Consider the following 10,056-nt stretch of genomic DNA (forward strand, 5'->3'; position numbering starts at 1 on the left):
ACGCTCAAGTCTCCAATCGGCCACCATCATCTCCCCCTCTAAGCTGCTGGCAAACAGAGGGACGAGCTCAAGATCCGTCGGGATCCACTGCCGTACCCTGCCAGAAATAAGATCGAGAAGCCTCCTCCGATCCCCAAACTCCAGCTTTCTAAACCGTTCCTTTGACTCCTCGCCGGCAACTGCCACCGACGACATTGAAGCAGATCGCCTCAGAGACGCTCGTTCTTGGCTATAACTGATTTTCGAATCAAATCAACTCTTTTACAAGAGTTTAAACTCGCTCTGAGTTCCTAAACTTATTAATAGTTAATTTCAAATTTGCTTTGCAAGTTCTCTACAACGTTAAATCGTGTGGAGAAGATATCGTTCCAGTGAAGTGAGATGTTCGGATCGTCAACGAGAAGCAAACTCGATACGAAAATCGAGGGAGACATCTCATCGCTACTGTGAAGAACCTAGGTTAAATAAAGGGAAGGATCTCTGCCGATCTTCTTCTCTTTTGTAATCGAAAATTTAAATTGTAATCAGTTAGAGATTGAGAGAATTGTAAACATTCTTTTTCTAAGCTGTTAGAAGGAATAAATCAAATTCAATTCTATCATTTTCTTATTGCAAATTTCCCACGAACACTCTGTCCGGTTCCCTTCAACATGGCCCATTTTCCTGGGTAATTACTGTAGCTATCAGGTTCTAGTTACATGGTTGGTTTCTTGGGTAAAGGGCTATTCGGTTGGGCATCTGGTGAAGTGAAAACAATTGGAAGTGGTAAAAAAAAGTGCGCTTCTCTGTCAGTTTTCTTTGTTTTTATCTGTTTGGTTGGTTTTGTGAAGGTGTTGATGTGACACGAAAATACTGTTGTGGCACATAAATCAGAAATCCCCCTAAAATGGTATGATTAGGGCTAAAAGCTACAAATTTGTCTGTATAAAGATCCAAAAATTAAAAAATTGCAATAATCCCATCCCTATTTCTTTTCACAATCTCCCCCCAAATCCCTAACCTCTCCACAATTTCTCTCTAACCAAAATATCCCCATCATAACTTTGACGCCGTTAAACCCCGACCTCACGCGTGCCCTTAGGGGTGCTAAAGTTTATCCGTATTCGATGAAATATCCGTAATTGTATTCGTTAAAATACGAATATGGTTACTCAAATCTATAACCGATAGGGTATGATTACGTATAATTAGTGCAATTATTGTGCTAATTACCCTTTAATATGGATTATTGTCTTATTAACATTAATTAGCAGATGATGATGTCAACTGTGTCTGGTGTCAGTGGAACCGAAAGCATTGTAAGAACAATAATTGCACTAATTCACATGAACCGTTTTACGTAATGATTAGGTTACATTACGCAGGCACAAAAAGAGTGGTAAAAGAAGAAAATAAATTCAAAGAAAAAAAAGCCCAAAAAGGTAAGCAAAGACAAATTGGATATTGCTAAGTTCGATATATGAAATGGAACAACCAATACAAAGGAATGAATCATCATCATGCATTGGCATGAAAATATGCCAAGAGTCCAACCATGGGTGCATTTATGTAAGTGGTGGGCTCTGATTGCGTAAACATAGATCTCAAGTCGAGGTACCGATCATCCTCGACGGGTCCTCCCACGCTGGCTCCAACTAACAAGTTAGGATTGGGTTGACTGCTCAAGTAGAATGGTGTTCCACCCTTGCAAGGGATCTTCTCAGGATGCACGTCCATAGATGGTAGAGAGGAAGCGCGATGGTGGATCCTCTGCGGAAACTTATCGCCATAACCTACCATGTAGGACATTTGTAATGGGTTGTCACTTAGAATATAATCCACCTGCGACATAATGCATCATCATTAGCAAATTATTTGTTGAGTAGTACTTCATATCAATTCGAAACTCTGTGCACTAGCTGCTAGCTTTTATTTCAATTAATATGTTTGATACCTTGCGCATTGTATAGTGAAAAAAATTGATATTAATTGATGCAAAAAAAAAAAATTCTAATACTTCAAAATTTTCCTCAACTCACAATAATAGCGATACAAAATAATAGCTAACGCTAAAGGTTTTTGCCCCCTTTTTTTGATTCTTTCTTTCTATTTTTCTTTTATTTTTTATGGTTGGGATTACTGAGGATAAAATGAGACAGAATAACGATACAATATCATCCCTTAAAATAGAACATATCAGTATCACTAGTAGAAATCAGCAAAGTTTTGATGGGCACATCACTGACGGCCAAAGCTATCTATTTGACCCTGAAATGAACCTGCCCAATAGGAAATTTCTAATTCTATAGGCCTTTCGATACAATCCAATAAATTGCACATGGACGTCATATTCTAGGATCCCAAACTATGTGATTGAATAAATTCTTGTTTAGTCAATTTAGCTCTTACTACTGGATCATTCAAATCAGATTTCTTTGTTATTGGGATAGATGCATTTTTATGGATCCATCCCCCGAAAGGAACCTGACATGATAAATTTTCCATCATCCTGCTTGAGCAAAAATAAAAGGAATAACGGAAATAAAACCATAGAAAATCTAACCATGTACGTATTTTGTAGGGGCATTCTGAAATTATTGTAGGCAAGCTCCCCGCACTTACTTCACTCTAAAAAATCACCCCCTGAACAAACACGCCTGAAATTATTGTAGGAAAGCTCCCCGCACTTACTTCACTCTAAAAAATCACCACCTGAACAAACAAACACACTCTCTCTCTCTCTCTCGTTCCCATAGGCAGACCGTTCGAGATCCCACAAGCAGACCCAGACCTAGTTCACGAGCCGGTGGTATCCGCCCGACCTGGCACCCACAGCTAGCCGCCACCACCCACATTCGTACTAACTGGAGCCCGTAGCCGCCACTATTACTCCCATTTTTTGAGGTATGATTGTATGGTATTTTTCAGTTTTATTATGCGATGTAATGTTTTATTTTTGCTTTTGTATTATTTTCCCAAATAAAAAGCCTAATTGACCTTAACCCTAACCAAACCCCTAACTTAAAAACCCTAATCTTGACCCTAAGAGCTCTCATCAAAAGAAAAAGCCTAATTGACCTTAACCCTAACCAAACCCCTAACTTAAAAACCCTAACCCTAACCCTAACCCTAACCCTAACCCTAACCCTTAACCCTAACCCCTAACCCTAACCCTAACCCTAACCCTAACCCTAACCCTAACCCTAACCCTAACCCTAACCCTAACCCTCACCCTAACCCTAACCCTAAACATAACCCTAACCTAACCCTAACCCTAACCCTAACCCTTAACCCTAACCCCTAACCCTAACCCTAACCCTAACCCTAACCCTAACCCTAACCCTAACCCTAACCCTAACCCTCACCCTAACCCTAACCCTCACCCTAACCCTAACCCTAACCCTAACCCTAACCCTAACCCTAACCCTAACCCTAACCCTTAACCCTAACCCTAACCCTTACCCTAACCCTAACCCTAACCCTAACCCTAACCCTGACCCTAACCCTAACCATTTTACTCTAAAACCCACATCATAGCTTCTTATATAACTTTTTACTTGATTAGTCTAAGGAAGGTTAGCAAAAACTAGTGAGATGTTATGATTAAGGAGTAGAATTTTGGGGTGTTTGGGGGATTTTTAGGTATGTTTATGAAATGTCAAAATTATATTGTTCGTATTATTATTCTAATAAGTTGTGCTTTCACATTTGTCGACCATCTTTGTAGTTGAAGTTACTTATCTAGATATGACTGTACAACTTGCTAGCTCAATTTTATTAAGTAAGTTGTCCTTTTTCACTGATATATGTTTTGTTTTCTACACAAGCTTGTGGTAGCAAGATATTGATGCTTCTCCATGGTTAATATCAAAACAAGTAATTAGGAAAAACTTAATTATTTAAAGAGAAATAAGAAAATACAATGTTAGCATGTTCTTGAAAATTCATAAGAGATGATAACTGTATCCCGTCCTTTTATTCATAAATAAAAGAACTTGGATATTAAAATATCACATTATAAAATAATTTAAATATTGTTTACATGTTTAAAATTTCCTATATACTGTTTATTATTAAATACAAGGATATAATAAGATAATGATAATTAAATATTGTAATGTAGACATTTTCCTATATATTTTAAATATTGATTACATCTTTAAAGTCTCTTATATGCTGTTTAATATTAAATACAAGGATATAATAAGATACTGATAATTAAATATTATGATGTAGACATTTTCCTATATATTTTATGATAGTTGTTACATAAAAATTGGGAAATAGAATACAAATTATGTGGTGTATGCTGCAACAAGCAGATAAAGAAAAAAGTACAAAACAATGCACGGGTAGAATACTAGTTTCAAAGGAAATGTTGAAAACGATAACTTGCTAACTATCAAAAGGAGCCCAATGGACTTGGCCATTTTACTTGCAAATTTAACTTCTTATCGGACCGCTATTACTAACTTACGCCCAATTAGCTTTTTGAGCCCTCTCATGTTTGAGGCTTATGGGAATGTTTGCTACAATGCAATTGTGAAGCAATAAATGTTGCACGTAGAAAAATGTTGCATACAACACCTTTTGTAGGAACTCAACCTTAAATCCGTCATTTGATTGTCTATTATTAGGGGCTGTTTGTTTGCCTAAAAAAAAGAGGAAAATCAAAGAAATGGAAAATTGTTTCTAAGAAAAATTGTTTTTGGAATGTTTGGTTGACTAAAAAAAAAAAGAAAGAAATCAAAGAATTGGAGATGAGATGATGTTAGTTATCACCTTATTATTAGATGATGTGAGTGATTTTTTATGAAAACTTGTTTTGATGTTGTTTACTTGGCCAAAAAAAAAAATAAGAAAATGAATTATAAGAAACATATTTCCTATGATAGGTTGTTTTCTTTTGTTTAGTTCATTTTTAAAAATAAGAAAATAGATGAGATGAGATAAGTTGTCATTATATTATTGAATGATGTGACCCACACTTAAGGAAATCGTTTTACTAGCTTTTTGGGAGGAAATTGGTGAAAATGGAATGTTAATTAGATGAGATGATTTGTCATCATCTTATGGGATGATGTGAGTGATTTGAAATGATGAGATGAGATGAATTGAGTGATGTTGTGGATAAAAATAATATTTTATTAAATATGGTGGATGAGTTGTTGGATAAAAATAATATTTTATTAGATGTTGTGGATGAGTTATTAGATGAAAATAATATTTTATTGAATGTTGTGGGTGAGTTTTAGAGATGAAATTGTACTTTTTAAGATTTCCACCTTTTCATTTCCATTTCTTGTTTTTTAGAAAATCAACCAAACAGACTCTTATAGGAAATGCACTTCCAAATTCAAATCTATTATTTCATTACTTACAAAATTTGTAAGATTTGTATATTTTGTCATACCAAATGTATTTTCATTGCAAATCAAGTGTTTGTTTTGCTATACTTGTAAAATAGTCGGCATGTTTTGGTTGAAATCAACTACTTTGATGACGTGAAACTAATTTTAGTTATTTTAATTAATGCCATGACTTGTAACATTGGTTGCAACCGAATTGGTTGTAACGTATATTGCAACTTTTTCTACAAAACATAATTCTGTTTATATTATCCAACTAACTTGTTTGCTTACCAAACAATACAATTATAAAACTTGTTGACTTATTTGGAATGTTAAAGAGATGAGATGAGTTGTCACCATCTTATAGGATGATGTGAGTGATTTGAAATGATGAGATGAGATGTATTGAGTGATGTTGTGGATGAAAATAATATTTTATTAAATGTGATGGATGAGTTGTTGGATACAAATAATATTTTATTAGATGTTGTGGATGAGTGATGAGTTATTAGATGAAAATAATATTTTATTGAATGTTGTGATTTGAGGGGTGAAATAGCTATGATAATGATTTTTTTGTTTTATTATATTTTTTATTTTTTGGTGGCTGGGGGGGGGACAGGGTTTAAAAACAATAGTTTGAAGGGGGCATACATGAAAAAAGAAGTTGATTTGAGACAGGGAGAAGATGCATTTAATAATGGAGAAAATGAGAAAAGAGGAATTTATTTTCTATACAGCAATATAGATGATAAAGACCCATATAGTACCAGCCCACCCTATTATAAAAGTAACTATTTGAAATTTAATATTTATCCACACCTTTCAATTAAGGGGAAAATGTATTAAGGCCTCTAAAAAATAAAGTGATTGTGACCCAGCCCCTCAATGTTTTTCCCATGTGCTTTAACCCCAAAAAATATGATCTGACCCCTTTCACACTCTTCCAAGAATTAATCCCAACAGCTTTCTAAAAATACCCTTTCTCCTTTTCTTCTTCTTTTCCTATGTGTCTTTCTCCTCCTCCTCTCCCCCTCATTTCTCCTCTTCTTCTCTCCTCCTCCTCTCCCCCCTCTCTTCTCTTGTAAGAGTCAAAGATGAGAAGTTGGTAGAGTGATTACTCCTTGTTGGAGCCCGTCAGTGAGTCTCGAATGCCCTCGCCATCGAACACGCTGGTCGTAAGGGAGGTGACCAGATCGCTGGGCCTCGAAGTATATAAGACTTTTTGATAGGGCGTCCTTGTAATCAAATGAGGATGCAGGAGCGAGAAATGAGAGAACAGATGCAACTGCAATGAAGATTGAAGGGAGCCCATTTCTCTCCATTCTGATCAGTTTTAGTCACTGTTAATGCTACTGTTGGAAGAAGCAGAGGAGATGAAGAGAGGGTAATGTAATTGTAAAAATATGTGGTCTTCACATGGGGAATAAAAGAGAGAGGAAGGCAATAAATCTATCACTTTCAGCCCTTAGGGATGTTATTAGTGCACTCCAAAGTAGAAAGTCTCATGTTCCTTACAAGTACATTTAATGGAAACTTTTAGGTAGAAATTAATTGTGTCCCTCCAAAAACCAAATAATTTGGGTTTCCCACATTTCACAGGAATAGTAAGCTTACACAAGTTCTTAGAGATTCCCTTGGTAAGTATGCTATTTCTCTAAACGATATCTTTCTTGTTTTATTCCTATAACATATTTGGTAGCAACTGAAGTTTCAGGTATCACTATACATGGTTTCAGGATCAGATTCAAAATCCTTGATGCTTGTCCATGTGAGCCCCAAAGAAGAAGATATGTGTGAAACCATATGTCCTCTTGGTTTTAGAACAAGAGTTAGAAGCATCCATATTGGGAGTGAATTTGGTTGCTTGCGGCGCTCAAGCTCCTCTTGAGGTTGCTGTGATTTTTTTTGATTAGCAGTATGTTTTCAGATTATGGAGCGTTTGGTTGCTTGCACTTGAGTCAATTCTTTAGTGATTTGTGGTGAGGTTTGTACAAGATATGATAGTAAAGAACATATATAGTAGAGTTCTATTTGTGAGAATTGAGCGAGCTTCTTGCTTCTTGTGATTTCTATTTGATTTTTAAGAATTGTGAAACCTTTGGATTAATCACGTGGAGCACTAAGTTGATTTTGAAAATACATTATATTTTTGCACCCGAATCTGAGTATTTCTGTTGATAGTGAAGATGATTTGAAGTGCACGATAGAGCATAATCGAAACAGTGGTTTTATGGAGATTCATATGCAAGTTGTTGTTAATATAGAGAGTTCTATTTTTAAAAAATTCAGAAAGTTATAACTGAAATGTAATCAATAAATTGACTTTGTGTTATGTTAGTTTTGTGATTTTAGATTCCACAGCATAAACAAATCGTAAATATTAACTTTAACGGTTACATGTTAACTCTTCCTGTCGTGTGTTAAATATCATAGTTATGTGTTAACTTTTATCAGAACATATTAACTATAATAGTTATATGTTACCTTTTAACTGAACGTGTTAACTTTCCTCCTAGTCTGTTAACTTTTCATACCGAATATTAACTTTCACTGCTTTATGTTAACTTTAATACAAACCTGTTAACTTTCACTATTTTATTTTTGTAGAAACGTTTAAAAAAAGCTATGACCAAGTCTTTTATCTCATCATAGATTATGAGAAGCGAAGTGTGTCAAGAGATAGAATCGAGATATTGCCACCAATTACTACTAAAAGAAAGTGAAGAAATAGAACTAGACGTTAGTTAGTGAGTTCTATTTTAGAACTGATATTGTTGTTAATATAAAAAGTGAAGAAATAGAACTAGACGTTAGTTAGTGAGTTCTATTTTAGAACTGATATTGTTGTTAATATAAAGAGTTCTATTTAAAAAAATCAGAAACGTTAGTGAGTTCTATTTTAGAACTGATATTGTTGTTAATATAAAGAGTTCTATTTAAAAAAATCAGAAACTTCTAACTGAAATAAGTAATTAATAAACTCTTTTTAAAAATTAGCTTTGTGTGATGTTAGTTTTGTGATTTCAAATTCCACAACATAAACAAAACATAAATATTAACTTTAACAGTTACATGTTAACTCTTCCTGTCGTGTGTTAAGTATCATAGCTATGTGTTAAGAGATGAAATCATGTATTCAAATAATATCAGCTATAAGAAAGTTAACATATTCAGTTGAAAGTTAACATGTTCAGTTGAAAGTTAACATGTTCAGATAAAGTCATATTATGGTAAATTTTTAACATGTTCAATTGAAAGTTAACATGTTCAGTTGAAAGTTAACATATTATGAAGAAAGTTAACATATTATGGTGAAAGTTAACATGTAATAGTGAAGGTTAACATATTATGATGAAAGTTAACATGTTCACCTGATAGTTAACATGTTATGAAGAAAGTTAACATATTAGTATGAAAGTTAACATGTAACAGTAAAAATTAACATATTATGATGAACGTTAACATATTCAGCTAAAAAGTTAACATGTTATGAGGAGAGTTAACATATAATAATGAAAGTTAACATGTAACAGTGAAAGTTAACATATTATGATGAACGTTAATATGTTCACTGAAAAGTTTACATGTTATAAGGAGAGTTAACATATAATGATAAAAGTTGACATGTAATAGTTAAAGTTAACATATTACGATGAAAGTTAACATCTTCATATTAAAATTAACATGTTATGAAGAAAGTTGATTAAAGTTAACATATTACGATGAAAGTTAACATCTTCATATTAAAATTAACATGTTATGAAGAAAGTTGACATGTTCATGTAAAAGATAACTTATTTTAACATCTTCATATTAAAATTAACATGTTATGAAGAAAGTTGACATGTTCATGTAAAAGATAACTTATTTAGCTGAAAGATAACATAGCCAAATGAAAGGTAACATGTTTAACAGAAAGTTATCCAGCTGAAATTAATTATAAAACCTCTTACATTCTTGCAAGTGATATTGCTTGGTAGTTGGTACACAATATGATTATTCTTACAAAGTCACAGATTACAACTTCGATAAAAATGACATGACTTAATAATTGAGAAATGTATAACCTAACATATGACTTAATAATTCAACTTATCAATACTTTACTCCGGTTCAAGAACTAAAAGTCGCTTCATCTCGGTTCCCCTCAAACCTCACGAAACCGCAATAAAAACTTTCAAGTGAAATTTTAAGTATGACTATGCAAAACAAACATCACATTCTTCTAATTATGTAACTTTATTCTCAGAACACCTCTTTTGGTGGTCGTCGTTTGATACAAAATCAATTATAGGCAACCACCCAGCTACTACTATGTTTTCAATCAGCTGCATCATGACTTAGTATGTATGAAGAAATTGTTGTTGATAACAAGCTTCTGAAGTGCAGAGAAACTGCCAATCGAAGCGTTGGATAAACTAATTTGCCCTAAATTTGAAGAACCCAAACCATCTTTTGTTCTTGAAATCTCGCCAGTTAACAAATTATCCTGTAATTCAATCTGGACTATATTTGGTAAGCTAAACAAACCATCACGAATAGAATCATTCAAATAATTATTCTCCCAAGATTTTTAGGAATACTCCCAGTAAAATTATTCTCCCAAAGCTGCAGCACTTCAAGCTCTGGCAAGTCTCCGATAAACTCAGGAATCACTTCGGTTAACTTATTCCTTAACAAATTCAACATGGTAAGGTTCTTGAGCTTCGAAAATCCCACAGGG

Source organism: Asparagus officinalis, chromosome 7 (assembly GCF_001876935.1).
Source record: "Asparagus officinalis chromosome 7, Aspof.V1, whole genome shotgun sequence".
Taxonomy (NCBI): domain Eukaryota; kingdom Viridiplantae; phylum Streptophyta; class Magnoliopsida; order Asparagales; family Asparagaceae; genus Asparagus; species Asparagus officinalis.